The following is a 12,108-nucleotide window of genomic DNA, read 5'->3' on the forward strand; positions in this document are numbered from 1 at the left end:
AAAAAAAAAAAAAAAAATCCCAGGGATAGACTCTGAATGGCCCAACTGGGGTCAGGTGCCCATCATTTGGGTCAGGGTTTCTCAACAGAGAGGCTACTAGCCTTTCGATAGGACAATTCTTTGTTATGCAGCACTGTCCCGGGAGTTGCTGATGTTTAGGACACCTAGTCACTAGATGCCAAAGTGTTCCCCAGTCATTGTGACAACAACCACCAAACTGCACGCCCCTCCCTTTCCAAGGCCAGGGCTGTGGGGTGCAATACTGCCTTATGTGGAGAACCACTGCCTCGTGCCAGACACTGAAGCCAGGGTCTCGGGGCATGGTGATTGGTGCCCTTGCCACCTGCCCTTTCCTGTGGTGGAGATCAGGATGGATGGGCCATTGGGTTTGGCAACCCTGCCAGACACATAAGGCACCGGTGGTTGGGCAGGAGTCATTTCCCAAAGGAATTCTCACCAGGTTCCTATAAGCAGAAGGGATGCTGTGCAGACAAAGCCCCACGGCTGTTGGTTGCAGGCCTCTGCCCCCATCTTTCAGGGGAAACGTGAGTGCTCCCAAGGTGAAGCATTACCATCCTCCTTCCACCAACCAGCCACTGCACATCCTAAATCTCAGGACTCCAGCTTGAAACCGACCCCCCTTCACCTGGCACGGAGGCCCTCCTGGTCCCTTGTGCTTCTGACTCCTCTACATGCTCCCTGGACTTTGTCCCCAAGAGGCTGAGAGTCCCTACGTCCCCAGTCAGCACCAACAGTCAGCTGGACTGAACTTGCTGGACCAAACAAGAGCCACGAGGAAGGTTCTGCCGACTAATCACACCAGGGCAAGTGCCGTTTCTCTTGTGTGAGCCCATCAGAACCAGGCCATGTGGCATTCCCAGGGCCCTGGCCACCTTCAGAGTTCTGAGAAAGAGGGAAGGAGGGGCTGTTTCTTGAGGAGCCTCAGTGCCTTCATGGCTCCACAGCTGAGCTGAGGGATGAGGCACATGGCTGCAGGAGCCAGGTTCTGCGAAGCATCTCGTGAGAGTCAAAAGCAAAGGCTAGGACATATTTTTTTGAAGAGATTTCAGAGAGCTGAGCGTTGGATGAGCGCTGCTCAGGTGGGGACAGAGCATGCTAGCATGGCTAACTCCGCCCCCAGAGTCTCACACCCAGTGCCCCAGAGGACAGTTCTTGACTCCTCCTTCAGACTCCAGAATGTAACTCAGACTCCTTCCTCATTTCCGTTAAGATAGTTGAGACAGCGTGGTACTTTCCAAAGGAATTTAACTGTGATGCTAAAGGAAATGAAAGAAGAAAATGCTGTAAATCCACCCAGCTTAGAGAATCTGTGTCTCAGCTTCTGGAAGGTTCTATTCCACACTCTATTTAAGAGTTCCTTTTATGCATGACTCCATAGTATTTCTGAGGTGGGTTTCTTCCTCCCAATTCCAATCAAAAGCCAGTATGGGGTCAGGTCTCCTGGACGCACTGCTTTCTCTCTCCTAATCCTCATGGGTAGAGTTGAGTGGCGGAAGGGCAGGTATCCCTGGAGGGGCGAGATTTCAGCATAAGATCTTTCCACTCAACTGTTCTTTCCTTCTCAAACATAGGTAGGTCACCTCCTTTTAGCCTAGCTCTTTTTTCCTTCTAGCTCATAGTATAGGGAGGGAGATGGTTACACATGATTAATACCTATTGTAGTGTAATAACTCCAGTAGAGCTGGACCACCCCCTAGCCCCCTTTATCATAATGTTTCATCAAAAGAAACAATGGTCTGACTTCCCCACACACGCAAAAAAGTCATATAAGTTTTTACTGAAAAGAAAAACTGTTAATGGTGCCCGAAGGATTACATTGAAATCTCACAATGTATCCTGTGCCACCCCATGCTCTTCCTTCTTTCTGAGAGGCCCTCTATCCATTCTAACGTCTATCCAGTAGCCTCCTCCTTCCACTTCTCCCGCTACCCAGATCTCTATCCCAAAAGCCTTGGGAATCTGGCAGGCAAATGTGGACCAGGTCTTGGCAGGCTGCCAGAGATGGCAGGAGGGACAATTTGCTCCTGTTTGTGTCACCACGATGCAACAGTACAAGTGTGGTGGTGGCGGCCTTCTCTCTTACCACTCTCCTCTCTGTCCATCCCCTAGCAGTACTGCTCTCCCTGGGGTCTGTCCCACATCTTCTCACTTTGACTCAACTTACAGTTCTTCCTGGACAACTTCAAATGCTCCCCTGCCTGCCACCCACCCCTGGCACGGGCATGCAGCTGATTCCCAAACCCCTGTTTCCCTAGGAATTCAGCCTCCTAAGTGTCCAGGTTCTTCCAGTATGTAAAGTACTCCTTAGGGTTACCTGGAGCTTGAGACGGACCTGTGGCTGCCTACAAAGCTCTTTTTAGGGCAGCAAAACCATGACTTTTATAAGTAGGTTATTGATGATGTAAGTTGGAAATTACCCTGTGTCTTATTTGTTTGCTCTTGGTCTCTCCTCCCTCCCCAGAAAATTTTGACCTGGGATGGAGGTGGGGTGAACAGTGAATAGCCCTTTTGTGTTTCAGACCAGATTGGCATCTCCAAAATATTTATTTGTGAAATTTCCAGGCCCGTCAAAGGATTTGGTTGGATTCCCTAAGAGACAGATCCTTGGATTAATTGGGACGTGTGTCCCCCTCACTGTGGCCAGGGAGTGACACATCCTAATTGGCCGAGGCCGAGGATTACTGTCCATCCCTGAACCAATCATATGGCAACTGGCTGGGATTACGGTAATTGTTAAGGTCAGTCATGGACGCTCAAACACCTAGAGCCCATCCAAACCACAAGGTGATCCCTCTGTGAACTTTCACAAGATAATAATTACCCCTTGCTACCAGGAACACATGCTGATATTTTGTAATCCTAGCTTCTTGACCAGGTAATGCTCAATTCTATTTCAATTTTTAAAAATCCTGGTCTGAGCCCAGTAGATTGACTTCACAACTCACTAATGGTTCATGGCCCACAGTTTGAAAAATGCCACTCTTAAGGTCTGCAGAAACTGCCTGCATTGTTTAAATGGTTGTTAAAATGTGTCACAAATTCTCCAGGAATTTAAGAGGGAAATATGTAAGGAAGTGGAAGTTGGGTTAATAGAGGGTACAAGGTCATTAAGGGGTGGTACTTGCCACTTGTGACTCAGAAAAAGCCTTGAGAGAAGACACTTTTGAGCTCCAAAGTGGGACTCCAGCTTCAAGTAATGAGACAGTCCACTGGGACTATCCCCCTGAATAGATCAGATTTGGGACTATAAGGGACTCCCCTGGAGTGGCAATATGGGCATGCGACACAGCTGGATGCCCTGAGATGTTTTGTTCTACGATTTTTCTTAGCCAGAACCCAACTCCAACCTCTGAGCAGACTTCTTCAATTCTTTGGAGAGCATGGTGAGCAGACAGAGGCTTTCTTGGTCACGCTAGGGCCAGGCTAGTCCAAGCACCTACTGTGAGCAGGGCAGTGTCTGTGTATGTGGAGGATATGCAGGAGGAGTGAGGATAAACAGGCCATGTACCCATTTATATAAAGTTAAATGACATACACAAGTAAATCATATATTTTTCAGGATACATTCATATGATAAAGACAAAATTCAGAATAGTGGTTGAGATTGAGAGAGAAAGATACAGGGAAGGGACATAGAGGGTCGTTCAACAGTTATGGCAACGTTTCATTTCCTAATCTGGTAGATAAATGGCTGGTTGTTTTCTTATTTATTAAACATTAACAATGCCATGTAGACACGTTGTGTATATACATATACACACACCTATTAGGTATGTATGACAAAAAATATAATAAGCCATGAACCCTATGCTTAATGAGCTCACAGACTTAGGTGGAAGACAGCCATAATCACAATGAATATATTACACAATGAGATCACAAGGAATATAAAGAAGCAATTCATTCTGGCTATAGACTTATGACTTTGGGTAAGTTATTTTATTTCTTGAAGCCTCAAGCTTTTCAGATACATTTTACAGATAGATAGATGTTAGATAGATAGATAGATAGTAGAGAGATGATAGATGACAGATATATACATATACACATATATAATAGGTTTATTGTGAGAATCAATTGATATGTGATGCATGAGAAAATCTTTGACAAACTGTGAAACACTTTAAAAAATGTGAGGTAATATTATCACTTTGGGCATATTATCAACTGTGTATTTCTTCTGTGAAAGCGCTACCCCACACAGTTTTGGGCTCAAGTGGCAGTCTAAAGGAAACAGGTTGTAAGTAACTGAATTATTCTTAATCTAACAAATTTTGTGTCTAGCATGATAAAGATTGAAATAAAGACGACATTGGCTACCACTGAATAGCTTGTGATTGTCAGATCAGGGACTTGGAGCTTAAGGGCTCCATTGGGACCCAGGACTTGGACTAGTGTGCTACTGGGGGTGGGGGGAGGGTGTCAGAGCTGAGAGGAGAGTGCTGTGTTTCACCTTCCCTGGGGGCTCTTTCAGTCAAGTCAGCAGACCCCTGCCACCGTGATCACACTGGGCCCTGGCAGGTGCTGTGTCTCCCCAGTGCTCTGGCCTGAACGTGGGCACAAATGCCTCCCCCCAGCTCTTCTCAGCCTCTGAAAGCACAGGAACACTCTGGCTTCTGATGCTGCCAGAGTAGGCTCTCTTTCAGGATCGCTGGACCCTGTCCTCTATTATATGACACACCTAACATCGGCCAGATGCCCAGCCCAGCTCTGCAGGTCCTGACTTCTGGCTCCTTGCCATCTCCTTTCCACCTTCAGGTCTCGGAGGCTTGTTCTCCTGAATAAGGTTAGAATTTGTTGTTAAGACCTAAGAGTTCAGGCTCAAGGACCCTACAGACAAACTGACGCCTAAACTGAGGCTCTGAAGATTCTCTCTCCCGGGATAGAATATGTCCCAGAGCTTGGGGAAGACTGAGACCCCAAGTTAGAATCAGGTAGTTTATCAGTCAGAGTCCCAGCTGGACAGGTGGCACACTCAAATGGGGTCACTGGAGGGGAGTTTAATAAAAGGATTATTTTCAAAGAGATGGCCAGGTATGGAGAAACCACAAAGGAGAATGCAGAACGCCGAGGGCTCATGGAGGCACTGGTAACAGAAGGTGCTCTTACCAGCACAGGCCTGAAAAGGGGAGGAAGAGCTACTGGTGCCTGGAGAGAGAGTCCTGTGCAGGGAGCTGCTTGATGGGAGCTGAGCTTTTCAATGGGGGAATGCAGCCAGACCTAGAGATCCCATAGACAGGGAACCCGGCAAATAAGTACCCTAAGTTCACTCTTCTCGCTCCCTCCTATCTCCAGCCAACTGGCCTAACCTAACTGGACACCACAGGGCAAGAGAACCCACTGCTGTATTCCAGATGGATCAGGTTGCAGGGCACAGAGCCAGGTGGGTCTGGAGGAGCAACTGGCTCACACAGCCTCGCTGTGAAAGTGGGGGCAGCTCGACAGGCCTGCAGAGCCCAACAGTCAAGATGGGGAACCCAGAGGGTACCAGGTAACAAAAACACAGCCAAACAGTAGATTTGGGAAGACTACCTTCAGACCACAGGAATTCAGAGACAAAAAGGCCACTGGGAGGTGAGGGTACATCCTTGATGGCTGAATTCAAGTGTCCCGTGTTTAAACCAGGACTAAGTCGCATTTTTGCAGAGATATTTTTGGCATGCAAGAATCAAATTCATTTAGCAATTTCACTTGAAGCAGCAGGCTGAAATGTCCCATCAACTGCTTTCAAGGACATTTACAAGCAAATCTGTAGCAGACACTCCCTTATAAGCATCCTTGAGTGACTTAATAGAAAGATCTTCGTGCAAAAATTCAGAAGACCTCAGTGATAGACTTCACTCTGCCTCTAATACACTGGGTCCTTTAAATCACCCCCCTTCCCCTCTCTGGGCCTCAGTTTCCTTCTCTGTAATGTGAGAGGGTTGGCTATGATCTCTAAGATCCCTTCTGATTCTGGCATGCCAAGATTTTAATAGAAACTATACGATCAGGACAAGTCTTGACACATTGGTCTTGGCAGTAATTTTTTTTGGATAGGAAACCAAAAGCTCAAGTAACAAGAACAAAAATAAACAAGTGGGGCAACATCAAACTATCAATAAAAAGCTTCTGCACAGCAAAGGAAACAATCAACGAAATGAAAAGGCAACCTATGTAATAGAAGAAAATATTTGCAAACTATGTATCTGGTAAGGGGTTAATATCCACAATTTATAAGGCACTCATACAACTCAATAGCAAAAAAAAAAAAAAAAAAAAAAAACACCACAATTTTAAAAATAGTCAAAGGACCTGAATAGAAATTTTTCCAAAGAAGATATACAAATGGCCAACAAGTACATGAAAAGATGCTCAACATCACTAATCATCAGGGAAATGCAAATCAAAACCACAGTGAGCTACCACCTCACACCTGTTACAATGGCTATTGTCAAAAAGACAAGAGATAACTAGTATCAGAGAGGATGTAAAGAAAATGGAATCCTTGTACACCATTGGTAGGAATGTAAATCGGTGCAGTTGTTATGGAAAACAGTATGGAGATTCCTCAGAAAATTAAAAATAGAACTACCATATGATTTAGTGATCCCTCTTATGGGTATATATCCGAAGGAAATGAAATCAGTACCTTGAAGAGATGTCTACATTTCCATGTTCATTGCAGCATTATTCACGATAGCCAAGATATGGAAACAACCTCAGCACCTTGCAACAAATGAATGGATAAAGAAATTATATATATATATATAAAATTCAGTCTTTAAAAAGTAGGAGATCTGCCATGTACAACAACATAGATGGACTTGGATGACATTATGCTAAGTGAAATAAGCCAGACACAGAAAGACAAATGCTGTATGATCTCACTCATATGTGGAATCCAAAAATGTCAAATTCATAGAGGCAGAAAGTAGCATGTGGTTACCAGGGGTGGGAAGGTGGGGGAATGTTGGTCAAGGGGTACAAAGTTGCAGTTATATATGATGAGTATGTTCTAGAAATCTAATGTACAGCATGATGACTATAGTTAATAATACCATATTGTATTGTATACTGGAAACTTGCTAAGAGAATAGATCTCGGGTTCTCTCATCTTACACACACACACACACACACACAAATGGTAACGATATGGAGAGATGGATATGTTAACTAGCCTGACTATAGTAATCATTTCACTATGTATATGTACATCAAAACATTTACTTTTTTTTTTTTCTGGCCGCACCACTTGGTTTGCGGGATCTTAGTTGCCCGACCAGGGATTGATCCCAGGCCATGGCAGTGAAAGCGCTGAGTCCTAACCACTGGACCACCAGGGAACTCCCAAAACATGTACATTTTAAATACATACAATTTTTATTTTTTATAAAAAGGAGAACCAGTCATGATGATGTATCAGCACAGCCAACTTGGCAGTTACTATGTGATTCCATTTTGCAAGTTACAAAATTGTTTCTTTGAATTTGTTTCTTTCAATTTCTTTAAAATTGCTCAATTTCTCTAACGCAGCAAAGAGGCAAGAGAAAATAATTGCTTTCCAGTGGACTCATGCCCATGAAAACAAACCCGAGTGTACTGCTGCTAAAAAGAATCCAGTCTGCCACAGTTCCTATTTATTTGGCTTTGGAGCATTGGGCAGAGCAGAACTGAGGGAGGCGTGATACACCGCACTGAGTCATCACCTGAAATGGCTTCCACCTCCAAGAGCCTCCCGCAGGCCAGGCTGCAGTGTAGGCCTCCTCTCACAACTTCCCCCTTAGTGCTATTTCTCCACAGAAGAAGACCCCTGCGCTCACTTCCTCATTACAATTCCTGCCCACAAAGTTCACTTCGCTTGTCTCACCTAGAAAACAAAACCAGCGTCTGAATGTGTACTCTTTCTTTGGTTCCTGGCATTAAATCTGACTTCCTATGAGAGGGATTTGTTGTGTTTCCCTGTCCACCTCCTCCTTTCTTAAGGGAGAGCACACTCACCTTCTTCCTTTAGAGATCAGCTCCTCCCCTGCTGCAGCCAGGCAGTAGATTTTACTGAGTCTGCCAATCACTGATTCTAGACCCCTGGCCACACAGATGATGATGCAACCTGAGCCTGACCAATCACAGAACCCCATCCCCCGGCCTCCAGGACTGAATGAGGAGACTGATAAAAGCTGGGGCGATCAGCTGGGACTTACAGCCAGTAAAGCAGGGGGAGGAAAGAGACACCTTCTCATTGCCTAGGTATAAGTGAGCTAAATAATATAAGCCAGGAGCTTCCGGTGGTCGTGCATTCTGTGCCCTGTCCTTGCCAGGATGAAGCCAACTCAAGTAAGAGAAAATGAGGCCCGAGCACAGAGAAAAGTCAAGGTGAGTGATGGAGGCAAAAGGATGGGAGCCGGAGGGAGAGGACTTGACGATATTATTTGTTTACTGGACACGGTGATCTCAGTGCCAGGCCCAACTTTTTTTTTTTTTTTTGGCGGTACGCAGGCCTCTCACCACCGCGGCCCCTCCCGCCGCGGAGCACAGGTTCCGGACGCGCAGGCTCAGCGGCCATGGCTCACGGGCCCAGATGCTTTGGTGTGCGGGATCCTCCCGGACCTGGGCTCAAACCCGTGTCCCCTTCATCGGCAGGCGGACTCTCAACCACTGCGCCACCAGGGAAGCCCTAGGCCCACCTTTTACAAGAGCCAGTAACTCTTCTATTTTTAAAGTAAGCTAGGTATAGCTTGATTTCTGTCCCATAACCAAAGAAGTCTGAACAATACAGAAATTGATACCTGCAAAGGGGGACCTGTAAGTAATAATAGACTCTAAAACGTGGAGCTGGCCGAGGCAAGGTGGTGAGGAGCCAGGAGGATGGGGAGAGGCTGGCCTTCCAGGCCACGGGCTGGTAAGCAGCCTGGCAATATTTGCCAGCTGTCAGGAAAGGTCTGGGTCAAAAGATGTCAGGATGTCAGAGTGGGTTGGCTTTGCGCTACCCAAAAGGATGCTTCCGTCAAAGCCGGGCTGTTTGAAAGCAGTAGGGAACAGCAGGGAGATAAAAGAGAGGTCCTTCTCCTTGCAGCAAGATTTCCAGGGTGCAGAGATTTTGATGATTTTTCCTTAAAGTAATTCAACAGCAGAAATCTGTCGTTGGGAAGAGGGGTACCCTGGGGAGCTAGAGTAAGAGGGAGAATCTCATCCTGAAACCCCACTGAGTGGAACACAGCCCAAGGCCTGTGGGGACCTTCATCACCTTGTGGAGCTTCAAGTCAGCTCAGGCCAGGAGGAAGAGTCCCCAGAAAATGGACCCTGTGGTGAAGAGCAGAGATCCCTCCACTCTGGGGTCCAGATTGCCACTGCTCAGTGGAATTCTCCCAAGTCCTCCAAGAGGTAGGACCAATAGGAGGACAGAAGGAATTTGCTCCTCTGCCAGAGAAGTGAGTTTTTGCTGTCCCTGTGCAGAAGAATGGGATGTAGCTACTCGGCAAATGACAACTAACTGGAATTGTTTCCCCTTCCCCCTTTTAAATAGAATTTCACAAACATATATGGAGTGGTTCAATGTACCATTTAGTCACAGGTGGCAAGAACATGAGTATGGCCAATTGGCCTCTCAACTAGAACCTGATCAAACTGTTGCTTTTTCAATTATTCAACACATAGTTACTGAGCACCTACTCAGATACTCTTCTAGACCCTGGAGATATGATAATAAAGAAAAACAACCATCCGAAACCAAATCTTGCCCTTCTCTTCCTTCCCATACCAAGAATAGTACCACCATCCAGGCAATGGGCCAGGCTCAAATCCCAGGAATCATTCTCTCATAACTGAGACTTTCAGCAAGACGACTCCTAAATTCATCCCAAATCTGCCCACTTCTCACCATCTCTACTGCTTCAGCCATAGCCCAGGACATCATCACCAGTCAGCTAAATCATGGCAACAGTTTATTAACTGGTCCATTTGTCTCCACAGTCCACTCAGTGCACATAAGTCACAGTGGTCTTTTCAAACAAAAATCAGTTCATATAGTTTTAAAACTAATAGATCTGGTGAAATCAAAAATCTAGATAGTTGTATCTATCTCAATAATAAAATGAATGCTAGCTTCAGGAGGTATGTGTTTGTGAGACTCTCTTTGTGTACTTAAGGGGTCCATGCTGGTTTTGTATTTTCTGATGGTGGATAATGTCATGATGATACTACTGCCTCAAAAAATAAAAATAAAACCAGTTCATGTCTGTCTCTTGCTTAAAATCCTCCAGTAGCTTCTCAGAGCAACCAGACATAAAGTCCAAACCATTTACCTTAGTCTACAGTAGCCTAGGTGATCTGCAGCTGCCTACCTAGACTCCCTTGTCTTGCTCTGTCTTCTCTCCCATTTACTCTCCCTCCAGCTCCTCCCAGCTTCTTTCTGTCCCTTAGACACACCAAGTGAGCTTGCATCTCAAGACCTTTACAAAATTTGCTGTTCCTCCTTTCTGGGACACTATTCCCCCAGGTCTCTGCCTCCCTTCCATTGTTCAAAGGTAACAGGATGGGCACTTCCCTGGTGGCACAATGGTTGGGAGTCCGCCTGCCAATGCAGGGGATGCGGGTTCAGTCCCTGGTCTGGGAAGATCCCACGTGCCACGGAGCAACTGAGCCTGCGCACCACAGCTGCTGAGCCTTCGCTCTAGAGCCCGTGAGCCACAACTGCTGAGCCCACGTGCCAGGACTGCTGAAGCCCGCGTGCCTGGAGCCCAGGCTCTGCAATGGGAGAGGCCACCGCAGTGAAAGGCCTGTGTGCAGCAACGCAGCCAAAAAAATAAATAAATTTATGAAAAACAAAACAAAACAAAGGTAACAGGATGTTCACTGGGACTTTCCCTGTCATCCGGGAATTCCAGCTAAAGCCCAGAGGTAAGAACTGGAGAATGGCCCTTTCTCAAGACAGCGGCCCACCATGACACCAGGTTCCTTTCCCAGAGCTCATGGAAAGGTGTCAGACAGTCCCTACCACCCATCCCTCCTTTCTAATCTTCATGAGATGACGGGGAAGGAGAGAAGGAGGGGAGTTAGAGTAAGAATCATCTGCCCTGTGGGGAGTGCAGTGTTTGTGATGAGAGATGACCTCCCCCTAAGCCAAATATTGGGGAGGCTCCAAGGAATCAGCAATAGAGAGGGGTCCCTGAGAGAAGGGGAAATTGGCATGCTGTCCTCAAGTCAGTTATCCTTTTCTAATTTGCCCTTGGACTTAGCTGAGTAAGGTAGAAGAAGACCGACTTTTTTTCAAGATGGGAATTGGGGCAAAAGGGGAGCTACCTATACTCTGCTGTTGCCCTGGTGAGATTCTCAGTTTGGCTAAGTGAACATTACAGAAGGTAGTTGGTCCCACCTCCTGTAGGAAGGTCCTCCAGAGGATTCACCAGCATTTGAGTGCCTGCCACAGAGAGGGTGTCAGTGGCCACTGTAAGCGAGAGAAATAGGAACAGCCAACCTGGAAAGGACGACAGCCCTCGCCAGGTAAGTAAAGAAACACTTGTCCTGTTTCCTCTCCTCCCTCCCACCACAAACACGCCTGAAGGGCTGAGCCTTGAAGAAGGAAGGGGAGAATATACCTCAGAACTTGATCAGACTCCTTCCCCATCTTCATTCCTAGAGGTCAGGATCTCAGCTCAAGAATGCTCTGCGTGAGGGCAGGGGAAAGGGAAAAGAGATTGAAATAGAGTTTGTGACTGAAGTCTTTTTTTTTTTTTAATACATTTTTCTATTTATTTTTGGCTGCGTTGGGTCTTCGTTGCTGCGCGCGGGCTTTCTCTAGTTGCGGCGAGCAGGGGCTACTCTTCATTGTGGTGCGCGGGCTTCTCATGGCGGTGGCTTCTCTTGCTGTGGAGCACGGGCTCTAGGCGTGCGGGCTCAGTAGTTGTGGCTCATGGGCTTAGTTGCTCCGCGGCATGTGGGATCTTCCCGGACCAGGGCTCGAACCCGTGTTCCCTGCATTGGCAGGTGGATTCTTAACCACTGCGCCACCAGGGAAGTCCCGTGACTGAAGTCGTAAAGTAGACTTTTAATGCCCAAGAAGTCATGGACTCTTCCTGTGTCTGTCCCGGGTCTGTTTGCCCTCAAGGTGCA

Source organism: Lipotes vexillifer, unplaced genomic scaffold, assembly GCF_000442215.2.
Source record: "Lipotes vexillifer unplaced genomic scaffold, Lipotes_vexillifer_v1.1 scaffold809, whole genome shotgun sequence".
Classification (NCBI taxonomy): Eukaryota; Metazoa; Chordata; class Mammalia; order Artiodactyla; family Lipotidae; genus Lipotes; species Lipotes vexillifer.